This window comes from Canis lupus, chromosome 11 (assembly GCF_048164855.1).
Source record: "Canis lupus baileyi chromosome 11, mCanLup2.hap1, whole genome shotgun sequence".
Lineage (NCBI taxonomy): Eukaryota > Metazoa > Chordata > Mammalia > Carnivora > Canidae > Canis > Canis lupus.
The window spans coordinates 39,394,075-39,407,988 of NC_132848.1; the positions used below are offsets into that span (position 1 = coordinate 39,394,075).

The following is a 13,914-nucleotide window of genomic DNA, read 5'->3' on the forward strand; positions in this document are numbered from 1 at the left end:
ACTCCTGGGGATTTACCCCAAGGATACAGATGTGAAATGCTTGTACACCTTCACCCCAGTGTTCATAGCAGCAATGTCTATAATAGCCAAATGGTGGAAGAAGCCACGATGTCCTTCGACAGATGAATGGATAAAGAAGATGTGGTCTATATACACACTGGAATATTAGCCATTAGAAAGGACAAATACCCACCATTTGCTTCGACGTGGATGGAACTGGAAGGTATTATGCTGAGTGAAGTAAGTCAATTGAAGAAGGACAATCATCATATGGTTTCATTCATACATGGAATATAAGAAATAGTGAAAGGGATTATAAGGGAAAGGAGGCAAACTGAGTGGGAAAAAATAGAGACGGAGACAAACCATGAGAGACTCCTAACTCTGGGAAGGAAACAAAGGGTTATGGAAGGGGAGATGGGCGGGGGGGTGAGGGTAACTGGGTGATAGGCAATGAGGAGGGCACTTGATGAGATGAGCACTGGGTGTTATACTATAATTTGGCAAACTGAAAATAAATTTAAGAACGTAAAAAATAATAAAATTATTGAATGTATGTATTAAGGATAAAACAAATTGAAAAGAAAAGAATAGAAAAGAAAAGAAAAAGGATAGTCATTTGGGCATCTAAGTGGTTCAGTGGTTGAGTATCTGCTTTTGGCTCAGGTCATGATCCCGGAGTCCTGGGATCAAGTCCCACATCATGCTCCCTGCAGGGAGCCTGCTTCTCCTTCTGCCTGTGTCTCTGCTTCTCTCCCTGTGTCTCATGAATAAGCAAATAAAATCTGCATGTATATAAAAAAGAAACATAGTCATATACAAATCCTTACTTGACCTGTACAACCTTCCTATGAGGTCTGTGTAGCAGCTGTCATGTTATTATTACCAACTTTTGCAAGACAAATGAAAGCTCAGAGGTACAAAGTGCATTGATCTAATGGCAGAACCCTTAAGTAACTTCAATTCATATCTCTTGGTGTCCCATCTTGTATAATTCATCATAGTGCATCATAGAGCACAGAAAGAACAGCAGAAGTGGAGCTCAAGAATTCACAAGTATGTGGTGATCCAATAGTACCATTTTTTACTTCACTGAAATTTAAAAATCATCACCATAGTAATATGGTTCTTATTCTATAGCATTTGCTGCTATACTTTTGATATTACTTGCTGAGCAAGAAAAATGTAATTCTCCCTTTTTTCAGTTTCTGCAATTCCAAAATTAACAGAGGTCTTTACAAAGTGCTTCTTCAATTGATTTAGCTTTTTGCTGAATTTCTCCTAGTCAAATCTTCCTGGGTTTGTATTTTCAATCCCAGTTCTATTATGATGATTGTATAATACAAATGGGTTCCTTCTAGAACTCTAGGAGGGAGTGGCTAACATCCACTGAGGACTTACTATAAATCAGGCACTGTTCTAAATTCTGTGTATATGGATAAGCAATTTAAAACTTGAGGCAGCCTTATAAGATAAGCACTGTTATTATCCACACTTTGCAGGTAGGGAGACTAAGATGCAGAATGGCTGTGGAATTCATCCACGGCCATGCAGTAAGTGACAGACCCATGGTTGAAACTAAATGCGGTTCTCCAGGATGTGTATGGATAACTGCTGTGTATGTGGCAAAACCACTGTGGCCCAGAGGGGAGGGAGAAAGAACCTCTGATGGAAGCAGTGGACATATGCGCACATAGATGTTTGAAAGCAGAAAAAGTGAGAACAGCAATGTGATGTCTGCCCAAAGGTTGACCCTTAGGCCAATCTCCACAGACATCCATTTGAGCTCTCTGAAAAGAAGAGCTGCAAAGAGAACCTGAAATCATAGTGTTAGCACTCAAATCTCAGTGGTACTTTGGGACTATACACAGCTTTCCTTTTGGTTCTTGGTGGTGGTATGGCACAGATGGTGTGTTTTCATGTCAGGAGGGAGGCATTTTCCCAGGGCCACCAGCCACTGAGTCTCCAGCATAATCCAAGGTCAGAGGCCCCCACAGGAGAGGGCACAAAGGTACAGCAAACACCCCTGCAAGGCTGTGAGAAGGGAGGCATCCTCCCAGGTTGCCAGACCGCATCACGGAAGGGAAAGGAAAAGGAGCAGTGGATGTTGCCTGTTGTCCAAGTACATGTATTTGAACCCTTCTTGGGATGTTCCAAAAATATATGGTAAGATTTGCAGAGTAAAACAAAAAGTCACCCCTTAGCTGCTGCCAGATGGAAAAAGACAAAGAAAATACTTCAGTCGCCACCATTACACCATTCCAACTACCCAGTATACATGATCCCCTTTGTAGCTTTTTAAAGATTTTATTTATTTCAGAGAGAGAAAGAGAGCACAAACAAGGGAGGGAGGGGAGCAAGCAGACTCTGCCATCCCTGTGGAGCCCCACGTGGAGCTTGGCAGGGCTTCATCCCAGGACCCTGAGATCATGAGTTGCAATCAAGAGTGTATGATTAACCAACTGAGCCACCTAGGTCCCCCCACCCCCCAACACATACACTTTGTGCCTTTTCAAGTGAGCCAGTGAGCCAAGGAATTTACTGCCTTACACACACCCTCCAACGGATTGAAGACCAGCAGATATGCGAGTAAATCTTCAGTCATATGTTTGAGCAGTTTGACAAGAAAGCCATTTCTGTCTGGAAAAACAGAGATTAATCAGTATAGAGGGTATTTCCATAGAGGGTATTTCCAAGGTATGACAAATCTAGATAAACTGGAAGCTTGATTAATCAGATAGGAATAATGTATTGGGAATCCATTGTTTTAGGAACGTGTCCCAGTTGTTTTTATGAAACGATGAGAAAAGAATAGGGTTGTGAGAATAAGATTCTAAGAAATGAAGAGATATGTGACTCTTCTGAAAGTCAGTCCAGCTGGAGATAGATTAAATTATCTGCTAAGCTGTCAGCTTCACCCTGGACTGTGCGCCACCCCGGATGCCTCAGCCAAACTGCCCCCAGTTCTACGCAGAGCCACTGGGTATGTGGACACGAGCACAACCACACTCATTCCCAGGCCCAAGTCCACGGGAACCCACAGCTGAGCATCTCCTGGAACCGCTTGTTCTCACTTCCTCTGGGGAGCGCAGTATCAGCAAGACCTGGCTTTCCCCAGCTACAGGATCCAGGAAGGAAGGAGGATGGAAGTGCCAAGTGTACATAAGACAGGTGAGTCGGCAAGTGCTTGTGTGGTGTAATGGGAGGGACACCCCGACTCTGCCGGAAGTTTTTCTCTGATTGACTTTGTCCCAACCTCTGAACTTTCTTTCCTCTGTGTGCCTTTTGGTCTGGAAGGTACTGCAAGCCAAGTCGTTCAATATGTAAAGCCTGGGCTCAAATCAGCCTTTCTTTCTTTCTTTATTTTTTTTCTTTTTTTCAGCCTTTCAATAATAGAGTGCCCCTCCCCACCCCTGTCCTGTCCTGCTTAGAAGAACCCAGCCTCACTGTGCATAGTGTTCCTTTTACTTATGCAAGTGTCCCCACTGGAAAGATGGTTTGCAAGACCAGCCTCACCTCTCATTGCTCAGAACAGGCCTGGGAGCACAGAAGTAAAACAAAAACATGCTAGTGATGATCAGGAGACTAAGAAGCTTCCTAAGGCAGCCATAGACCCCACCAGAAGCAGTTCAGTGACCAAAAAAAAAAAAAAGCAGAAAACAAATATAGCTTAGAACTTTTCTTTGCATGAGGCTGGAAGGGATTCAGACACAGTTAAGGACTGGTGAACTCACTGTAAGGACTGATCGCTATGAAAAGTGATCGTCAGGGTTACGTAGCTGTACTCTGACTTGCTTGTTTTCACTGATCTCTAAAAATCCAATGTTCTGTTCACTGTTTTGACCTGAGGACTCTAAAATCTTAAGTGAACTAAAATGAACTTTCCTTTGAAAATATCTTAAAGGTTTTACAGACTGACGGTGGAGAACAAGACAGTCTAAGGTGTTAGAAACCCAGGATTGGTGCTGGCAGGTAGAGGTAGACTGTGTGTCCAAGTGCCGGAGCCAGCAAGTACAGTTTGGGAGTGATGGAGCATTACACAGCACCTGGAAGAAGCACATCAGCTGTATGCTTCCTAGTATAGCTGGATCTGGAAAAAGGAATGCTGATGGGGGAATTGAGAATCAGATCAATCTTTTGACATCAATTTGCTATTTTCATTAGTTTAAGATTTATATGCATAAACAATTATACATAGTTTACAAGAATGATGCAAAACAACCTGAATCTCACCGAACACCCACTTTAGAATAGTTTGCCATGGTGGGTGGGTGGGGAGTAGGCTACGGGAATAGAAATAATAAGTAAATGAATAAAACATGAGCCTAAAATGTAGTGAGAAGGGTGACAGAAACAGAAAAGAAGGGGGCACAATTTTATTGGAATCCATACATTAATTAAGTAATGTTAATTAATCTTGCCATCTGGAGCAAAGAAGTTATATCAGATCCAATGTATCTTAATGGCTTTTGTCTCTGTGACCCTCAGCAAAATGAAAGACAATATAATTAGTATCATAAATACTGCATACAGCCAAAAAGTTGGGAATGGTGTTTTCCCAGATTTTTCAGCTCAGTCATTAAAAGCAAGTTGAGTTTGAAATGCAGCCTGTTTGACTACATAGGGAAGCATTTGCTGATGCAATTTCTAATGAGATGTGAGCTTAATAAACTTTAAATCTAGAACTGGAAACCAACAACGACAGAAGCTATACATGAACAGTGGGGGAAAGTAGTGTGTGGTGATTAAATGTCAAAGGAACAGCACCAGGAAACTGCTGACAGTGGAGGTGATGGACACCCTCTAGAGGGAGGAGGGGAGAAGGGAAAGAGCACTGCACACTGAGCCACAGAGCACAGGACAGTCATCCCCACCCAGCGCTGCCATAGACCATCCTGACTGCAGGCACCTTTTGTGCAGAACCTCGTAAATATAGATGCACTTCCATACACAACTTCTCCCAGAATCATGGGAATGCTTGTTTGAATTTATGAAAATATCTGGTCAGGAAGTAGTGGCAGAGAAGACACAGGATCCGGAAAAGGCTAAGAGCAGACACAGTGCAGGGCACGGAAAGGGTGGGGGAACTTGCAGTGCTGCTTTAGGTGTAGTATCAAGAATTTCAGCCCTGGATTTCCCAGAGAAGTGAAATCACATGGCATTTGTCTTTCTCTGCCTGACTATATACAAATGAACAAATGAACGACAACAACGAAAAGAGAAACAGACTCCTAAATGCACAGAAACAAAGTGGTGGTTGCCAGAGGGGAGGTGAGTGAGAGAGATGGGACAAATAGGTGAAGGGGAGTAAGAGGTCCATACTTCCAGTTAAACAAATAAGTCACGAGGATGGAAAGTATAGCACAGGGAATATAGTCAATGATATTGTCGTCGTGTTTTAGGTGACAGATGGTGATTAAACTTGTGGTGAGCATTGTGTAATGGATAGAATTATTGAATCACTATGTTGTACATCTGAAACTAATATAGATTGAGTGTCAACTATACTTCACTGAAAAAAAAAACAAAAAAAGCCCTTCAGCCCTAGACTTGAGTGGGTAAGACGGCGGAACCAAGAAAGGAGATGTCAACGGGTTGGGGACAGAAGTTAGAAAGCCCTTGAAGACCATGGGCACACAATGAAATGTTCCATTAGTATTCTAGGTAAAATAAATCATTCCATCAATCTATTAAGGAAAATAAACCCAATTTCGAGGTAAAAGGTTTAGTGAACAAGAGATGATAATGCATTTAATTTCACATATCCCGCTCTGTAATTCTCAGCTATGCAAAATGCCAATGTCTAGCCTCTCAGTGTGATATCATCACTTTAATGGATATCAAACTACTTTTAAAAGTCCTTGTAGTTTCCCTCATATGTTACTATGCCTTAACATAAAGCAGGTCCTCCAAATGCCATTTTCCTCATAAAATATATAAGCTCTTGAGCCTTGAATCCTTCTACTGAAGGATCTTCAGGGACATCACACTTGTAGCTGCAGAAGGAATGTTGTTCTGTGACTCCTGTTCACAATGATAAGAGAGATGTGGGAACACCATACACACACACACACACACACACACACACACACGTGATTATATACAGTATATTTTGTGTGGAGAAGGAATTCTATGCTGAATTTAGGCAATATTTTTATAAAATTTGATAATACCTTTAGGATCATGAAGGGATCATTGCAGATTATATAGGAAATCCACTCCTAACAACACATTGACAGCCTGTCAGATCCACAGATTTCACAGACTTGCAGTGCCTGGTCTTATAATTGTCATTTTATTGCAAAGAAAACAGAGAGAATCCTGTCTCAGGATTGTACTAGACGCTTCCATGAATGTTCCCTATTCAGTCTTCATAGAAAATATAAGATAGGGATTTTTAATCCTAGATTTATAGTGGTTAAACTGAAACTTAGATTAGTAAAAAAAATTGAGCCTACCTTACTAGTGGCTCCAAAGTTCCCCTATGGGATAGCCTTTGGGCAGCAAACTGGTTGAAAAACTTGCAGAATGTCATATTTACACAGCAAACAGGCACTTACGCGGCTAATCAGTTTCAAGCAGAAGAGCTTACAGCAGGACAGAGTTGAGGCAGACCCCAGTACCTGCCACCCTCTGAAATTTGCTCAGCCTTGCCAGGATGAAAATCTGAATCTGCCATTCCAAAGTCAATTCATTTTCTAGAGAAGAAATCTGCAGCTAGAACCAGAGGAGAGGAAAGTCATTTCACACTTTTATGTAAAATTCACCTGCAGTTGTTTTAATCATCCTTTTTCAAGATTGGGATAATAAAAGGTATTGACTGCTAAAGCTGCCTTTCTAAACATTATTGTGTGAGGACCATATGAAACTGAGATACTGGGCCAGGGTAAGAAACTTGCAGTATCTGGTATGCTTTTAGCTCAAACTTTGTCAAGAAGTGAAGCACAGGCCGCTGTTTCTGGAGGCAGTAAGTCCTCAGGTTTCCATCCCATTTCCCTACCACATTTAGACTTTTGCCACCAAAGTCACTGCCTTGAAGAATGACTTAAAAGTCAAAATAAAAGTTCCAGGCAAGAGAGAGAGAGGAAGGGGTGGGTTGCAAGGGGAGGCAGTGTCCTGGCTAGTCCCGGGAACTTCACAAAGGATAATAGACTCGCCTGATGAAGATCAATGATGTGGGTCTCACAGCCATTAGTATTCACTAGCTGTTCATCTCGAATGGGGAGATTGATAGCACTGGCTATTTATTTGAGAAGAGTTACACAGCTTGACATATTCTCTGTTTCTCTTTTCCTCCAGAGACTCAGTAACACCACAATTAGGGAAAATTACTGTGTTAAAGGCAAGCAGTACAAAAATCTGGTTTTCTTCTTGCTTTTGGCAATCCCACTTGCTCTCTCCTCATTCACCTTACCTGTGTTCTGGAAACAAAGGACCTAATTTTCTAACAAAACTCTTGACACTTAATTTAGTAGCAAGCTATATCAAGGCAGTCTTAGAGGATTGATAAGCTGCTGTACTTAATTTTTTTTTAAGACTCAAGATAATACATGCTCTCAAAACTGAGTATAAGTCAACTAAAATACAACCAAATGTTACACATAGCCTGTCAGTTTCCACAACATCTTGGTTTATTATGGTAAAGTCTGAATTTTTTGCTATCCATATTGTTTTTCTCACAATTTTGGCCACGTCAGTTCAAAATTAAGTCAAACTGATATGACTACTTTTTTTTACTGATTTGATTACTGTGCTCACATTGATCCCACATATGATACTGCTTTGTCTGAATGTAAAACAAAAAATAAGTGTAGGATTTGCAGATAATAAGGGGGAGAGTGAAGATTAAAAAAAATAAATGAACTGTAAAGAGCAATAAAGAATGGTCAGAAGGCAGTATGTGGAGGCAAGATGACTAGGAAGCAGGACTGGCCACATAACTTGTGAAGCCCAATGCAAAATGAAGATGCAGGACCCCTTGTTCAAAAATTATTAAGGAGTAATCGGAGCTTCTTCCTAACGTGCCCCTCTCCCACTTTGTGAAGTTTCCTCACAGCCTGGCCCCCAAGTGCCAGTCCTCGCTCGCACCTCAAACGAAGAAACCAAGGCTGCCTCCTGCCCCCAAGCCAGAGGAGACATCGACCTCTCAGCACTTGCCAAAGGGAGAAAAGGAACAACAAGAAGCAATTGAACATATTGATGAAGTACAAAATGAAATAGACAGACTTAATGAACAAGCAGTGAGGGGATTTTGAAAGTAGAACAGAAATATAACAAACTCTGCCAACCATTTTTTCAGAAGAGGTCAGAATTGATCGCCAAAATCTCCAATTTTGGGGCAACAACATTTGTCAACCATCCACAAGTGTCTGCACTGCTTGGGGAGGAGGATGAAGAGGAGCTGCATTATTTGACAAGAGTCGAAGTGACAGAATTTGAAGATATTAAATCAGGTTACGGAATAGATTTTTATTTTGATGAAAACTCTTACTTCGAAAATAAAGTTCTCTCCAAAGAATTTCATCTGAATGAAAGTGCTGATCCATGGTCAAAGTCCACTGAAATCATCTGGTTTACTGACCATTCTGATGCAAGTGCAGATGAGTTAGGAGAGGTCATCAAAGATGATATTTGGCCAAATCCATTACAGTACTACTTGGTTCCTGATATGGATGATGAAGAAGGAGAAGGAAAAGAAGATGATGATGATGAAGAAGAAGAAGAAGAAGAAGAAGAAGAAGAAGAAGAAGAAGAAGAAGAAGAAGAAGAAGAAGGAGGAGGAGGAGAAGGAGGAGGAGGAGGAGGAGGAGGAGGAGGAGGAGGAGAAGGAGAAGGAGAAGAAGAAGGAGGAGGATTGGAAGATATTGATGAAGAAGGAGATGAGGATGAAGGTGAAGAAGATGAAGATGATGAGGGAGAGGAAGGAGAGGAGGATGAAGGAGAAGATGACTAATGGAACACTGATTCCAACCTTCCTTTTTTAATTTTCTACAGTCCCTGGGAGCAAGTTGCATCTCTTTTTTTTTCCCCCTCCTCTTGTGCTCATTTGCCCTGTTTTTTGAAGTCTCTTTTCTCTCCCTTTATACCACTGTTCTCAACTTATTTTGGGGGGAAGTACCTTAGGCAGAATACAGCAGGAAAAGAATCCCTACCCCTTTCTGTTCCAAATTCATTTTTATTCCTTCCTGTCTCAACAAAAACTTTATGGAATCAACACCACCGTGCGCTGTGGGGAAAAAAGAAAAACCTTCTGCTCCTTTAGCTCTGCTGGAAGCTGGAGGGTGCTAGGCCCCTGTGTAGTAGTGCATAGAATTCTAGCTTTTTTCCTCCTTTCTCTGTATATTGGGCTCAGAGTTTACACTGTGTCTCTATGTGAATATGGACAGTTAGCATTTACCAACATGTACCTGTCTACTTTCTCTTGTTTAAAAAAAGGGAAAAAAACATTGAAAAATGGGGTTATAGAAGGTCAGCAAAGGGTGGGTTTGAGATGTTTGGGTGGGTTAGGTGGGCATTCTGACAACATGGCTTCTCCTTTGGCATGTTTAATTGTGAGGTTTAACGGGCATCCCTGCAGTTTAAGATGACACTTTTAAAATAAATCTCTCCTAATGATGACTTGAGCCCTGCCACTCGATGGGAGAATCAGCAGAACCTGTAGGATCTTATTTGGAATTGACATTCTCTATTGTAATTTTGTTCCTGTTTATTTTTAAATTTTCTTTTTGTTTCACTGGAAAGGAAAGATGGTCAGTTTTAAACGTTAAAAGTGTACAAGTTGCTTTGTTACAATAACACTAAATGTGTACAAAAAAATTATTAAGAATTTCAATATGATAGAGGGTTAAGCCAAACACGGTGCCCTTCCCAGCTCAGAGCTCTGTAGGATTGCATAGGTTACCATAGAGCCAGCTCTGCCTCACAGTTAACTTTCTGTGTCAACTTGACTGACTACAAGATGCTTGGATTAAACATCATTTCTAGATATATGTGTGCGCTTCATGATATTAATATTTGAATCAGTGGCATCTGTAGGTTGCCCTCCCCAGTGTGGGTAGGCATCATCCAATCCATTGAAGCTCTCAATAGAACAAAAGAAGGAAGATTTTGCCCCTTTTTCCCTGCCTCCATGTTTGAGTAGGACATCTCATCTCATCTTCTTGAGCTTTTGGACTGGGATTTACACCATCAGTTCCCCTGATTCTCAGGCTTTCATATTCAGACTGAATTATACCACTGGCTTTCCTAGGTTCCCAGCTCACAGATAGCCACATGGGACTTCTTAGCCTCCATAATCACACAAGCCAATTCTCCATAATCAATCTACTAGTTTTGATTCTCAGGAAAACTCTAAAAATATATCTCTCCAACAGGACTATCTTTTTTGTGTATTATGCATAAAATATATTTTCTTAGAAATCCATGTTACTTCCCTGGATGAGAGAAAACAAAATATATGCACAGTACCTGGTCTCCCTCTGGGACAACCTTTCTGTTAAGTTTCAGTCCAGTTGATTTGGAATTCCAAAGAACTCCTAAATTTAGGGATGGATCATTCCTTTCCTATGACTTCCCAAGTTTTTATTTACCACCTTAGCCTAAATTGGTGAGATAAAAGGATAGGGTTAGTGTTTCCTCTAAGAGACCTTTTCAATCTGAGTCAACCATGAAAAGGTGAGTATATCCTATTGGTTTATGTTATAAATATAAATATTGTTCACCTTACATTCTGGTTGTCTTCTGCCTACATATTTAGCTTGACAAAGTATTTACAGCAGACTTTTCTGAGAAGAAGAATATATTCAGATTCCAGTTATGATAATCCACAGCAAACAGAATCAGTTTTGCTGTCATAAATGTAGCATCTATTCTGTGGGAGTGATCCCAGAGCTCCTTTGCCACTCCCTACCCCCAAACGGGAGTGTCCTCTCACCCGGCTGTACTTTCCCAGTCTTTATGCTTGGCTTAAACTTCACCTTCCAAACAACAGTCTCATCTTCCCATGGCGACCAAACTCTCCCATGAACCGTGGAACACTTGTCTGGAGCAGATTTTCCAAAGTGATCCTTTGAAGCACAGAAAGGAAGCACAACAACCTCTATTTATATTTACTTTTAATATAAAAGTTTGATCCTTTGTGCTTTTCTTTTATGATGCACATATATGGTGTTTTGTTTTAAGAGGTGGGGTAAAATATTTATACAAATATTTATTTAAAAATAAATACACACAAGTGCTACTTTTTAAGGTAGGGGTACACAGTTAAAATATATTGGAATAACTAAGTTATTGGGTTTATGCCAAGTCTTTGGAGCTCAACCTTGTCCTCTGATGATCCAAAGTTTGGCAGAAATCCTGCTTCCAATAGAATAGACCACCCAGGATCATGGTTTTTTATTTTATTTTATTTTATTTTATTTTATTTTATTTTATTTTATTTTATTTTTTTTTTGGATCATGGTTTTTTAAAGTACTCTACGGCTCTGTTCCAATCTTCAGGTATGACCCTATTGAATGTTTACATCTGACAATTGAAACTAAAGTTTCTATATTTAGGGATTTATTCCCCATTGCCAGCCTCCAGTAGAAAAGGAGATTGAGAACCATTAGATCTGTTAGTTAGCTCTTCTTTTCTTCACATCTAGGATTCTGGGGTCCCAGTATTTCTTAACAAGCCCTTGTAAATTGTACTGCACTTTACAGGCAGCTGGATGTGTGTGTGTGCATGTGTGTGTATAGAGGAGATGGAGGTGTGAAATGAAGTCAAGCAAGAAGTAAGGAAATGAATTTGGGGTGGGTCAGGGGTGAGGGTGTAGTCACCCTCTATCTACTTTTCAATACTCTGCAATTTGCTGAGAGGCCGTGTATGCCTCCCTGTCAGCCCTTATAATTGTGCCATTAAAACTCAGCTCTCACATCCTCTTCCATTTGGGTGCCCCATCTGACCCACTCTGAAAGGGGTTAGAAATGATTGAAGAATTGGAAGCTCCACTACTGCAGCCATATGACAGCTAACCATCAAAGAGAGAAGAAAATTCATCCCACCATAAACCAACTCCCTGGTTCAGAAGCATAGTTTACTCACTATGCTTTGCAATAAATCCTGCCAGATTATATGATACTGTACCATTTATTTTCAAGATACAAGATCCATAAGAAGCCATACGAAGTGGCTACAAGTTAACCACTGCTGAATCTGCACCAAGATACGGGCAATTTGGAGGTAAGTTTTGGCAAAGAAAGAAATATTTTTTGCTTCATATCTAATTTTCAGGTTTAATGAGCTATTGGAGCCAGAGTCTGGTGAATGGAAGAATTTCCTAGCATCAAATTAAGTCTGGAGAACAAGCTGAGAAGGAAGGTGGTGATGTCCTGGCCGGGATGGTTGAATTCTGATAGGTTTTGTAGCTGGATGATTCCTGCCATTAGAGAGGAGAGAAGGCACCTCTCTGTATGGTGGATTTTTTTAAATCATTCCCAGTTTCCCCCACTCTACACTGAGAGGATGTTGTCCAACATGGCATCATCCTTGGGAAAAATGACTGGTATAATTAAAATAAATAATCCCAAAAGATCATTTTTAGACTGGTATTTAGACTACCTTAGCAGAATTGAAAGTTCAAAAATGCTTATGAAATTTCATTTTGCCCTCCCCTGTTCCCCCATAAGCACCTAAAGGGCTAGTTCATAGCAATAGAGGACAGCACAGAGTGGAAGTCAAACAGTGGTCAGGTTGGGCCATCAGCTTGGACTGGGCATCATGCTCAGCAGGTGATTCCTGTTATCTCCTGTAATACCCCATGAATCCTATAGTAAAGCATCATTCCTCTAATTCTTACATGAGGATACTGAGGCATAAACATTTAAGTAACTCACCCAAGGTCCAGTAGTTAGTAAATTGTGAGGATTTAAGTCTATCAGGAAAACCAAAACCCTTTTTGCTGCTGGAATGATTCCAGTTGTTGAGCAAAACTAGGGCTGGGAAGAGGACCAGAACAATAAGCAGTTGGCATGAGGAGATAACAATGGGCTTACCTAAGCCTCAGGATATGTCAGGAGGTTAGAGTTAAGGAAGTCCAAAATACACCCTGATATTACTGGATGGTGGTTAAGGCGTCAATGAACAGAGGCAAAGTTAAGTTAAGTAATGGGACACATCCAGGACAAAGAAAAGGTTACTCAGACTCCATGATGAGAATTCAACCTGGCAATAGTTAGAATAAATTGTTTTATCTTCTTCACTAATAAAAACAGAAGTAGAACATTCCTCAAAAGAGAAAAAAGATTCCAGATAAAACTAAGTTGAAAAAATAATCTATTTATAATATCTATACTATACTATGCTCATTTGACACGCATATATATGTTACTGGAGCGTGAAAATGCATCAGTGCAAAAATAGTGCTGACTTCTATGCTGCTGATACTTGCTAGTGTGTTCATGATTGGGATAGAAATACCTGCCATAAACCGTTGGAGGACACTCAAATTACACCATTTCAAGAATGGCGCAGACCATAAATACTCAGTAATAGGCCCTAATATTTAATAGCTCTAGCTTGAGCTTGCCAAGTGCCCTATGTTTTTTGGCAAGTTATGTGCCCTAGATTTAACATCTACTTGTGAACATAACTATTTCTCACTATATTATTAGTTTCCAAGAAAACTAGGTTTCTGTCTTCTCTACCATCAGACAGAACAGACGTAGCAAATTAGTTCCTAAGAATTGTGCTATCAATATGACCCTCCTTTTCAATTACATAAAAACCAAGTCACAGCACAGAACACTGAAGATCACACCCCTGCCAAACTCTGGGATGGGCCCCAACCTACCTCATCAGCCTTATTTTGCACTGTTCCACTCTTGCATCCTTTGCTTCAACAAGTGGAACTATCCTGGGGTCCCTGTAAAGTC

General features: G+C 40.6%; 1 pseudogene; it reads left to right on the forward strand.

Annotated features, from left to right (window-relative positions):
* The first annotated feature begins 1,523 nt into the window (after window positions 1–1,523).
* LOC140642201 (protein SET-like) lies at window positions 1,524–8,953 on the forward strand (annotated as a pseudogene).
* The last annotated feature ends 4,961 nt before the right edge of the window (window positions 8,954–13,914 follow it).